The sequence below is a fragment of the Corvus brachyrhynchos genome, unplaced genomic scaffold (assembly GCF_000691975.1).
Source record: "Corvus brachyrhynchos isolate BGI_N302 unplaced genomic scaffold, ASM69197v1 scaffold409, whole genome shotgun sequence".
NCBI lineage: Eukaryota > Metazoa > Chordata > Aves > Passeriformes > Corvidae > Corvus > Corvus brachyrhynchos.
In genome coordinates, this window is record NW_008246059.1 from 784,501 (window position 1) to 785,428 (window position 928).

Genomic DNA, 928 nt, shown 5'->3' on the forward strand with positions numbered 1-928 from the left:
GCTCCACCGCGGGATCCAAGGGGGAGCCTACATAGGTCCGGTGCACCTGCCCGCGCCGCCGCGCAGGCCGGCTATACCGAAAAGTTGAAACGGAAAAGTGCCGTGTGGGTCTTTCCCCGCCTCGGAGATGCCTGGAACAGCCTCAATCCCCCCTGCATGGGTGCCGCCGGAGGGGACTTCCCTCTGCGCCCCGGCTGCCGCTCCGCCCGGCCCCGGCGTTGCTACGCTTGCCGTCTTGTTCCGTTCCCGCAGCATCAGCACAGCTCCCTCGGCATCACCGGTGCTTTCAGTACAGCACCGCATTTAAAAATGAGTTCCCGCGCCGTATCTCCCGGCTTCTCCTGAAAGCCGAGAAGCAGCTGGGATAATTTCTTTAACTGGCAGTGTTTGTTTTATTTCCCCAGAACGTTTTGCCGACGGATTTCAGGCTTGTACTGGAAGCGGCAGGGGATCCCGGTCAAGCGGCAAGGCCTTTTGCGAGTGGTGTTAGATGCTGGAGTTCTGTAAGTACCTAAAGTGGCGCTTGTGTGGGAGGCTTAAGGAGAGGACAGACGAAACCAGAGCAGGCTGATGCAGAAAATCAAAGGTAACAAAGTGAAAAACCATCCTCTCCTTTGTGTCGTGCCAGTCCTCAGCGAGGAGATCCAAACTTTGAACCCCCAGCAGATTTCTGGGACTGGTTGCTGTGGGAACAAACTGCCTGCTGCTCCTCAGACCTGGACTGCCGAGGTGTCCTCTCAGATGAAGATGCAGTGGCAGGTACCACCCATCAGACAGCAGTGCCCTGTACCCCCTGTCTTCACCCTAGACACAGTGCCTCAGCTGGCTGAGATCTGTATCCGCAAGCAGTCCTCTGGGAAAGGTCAATTTTCAATATACAGGTGGCAGGAACATACGGGAAAAAAATATTTTCTTTCCTATATGTATA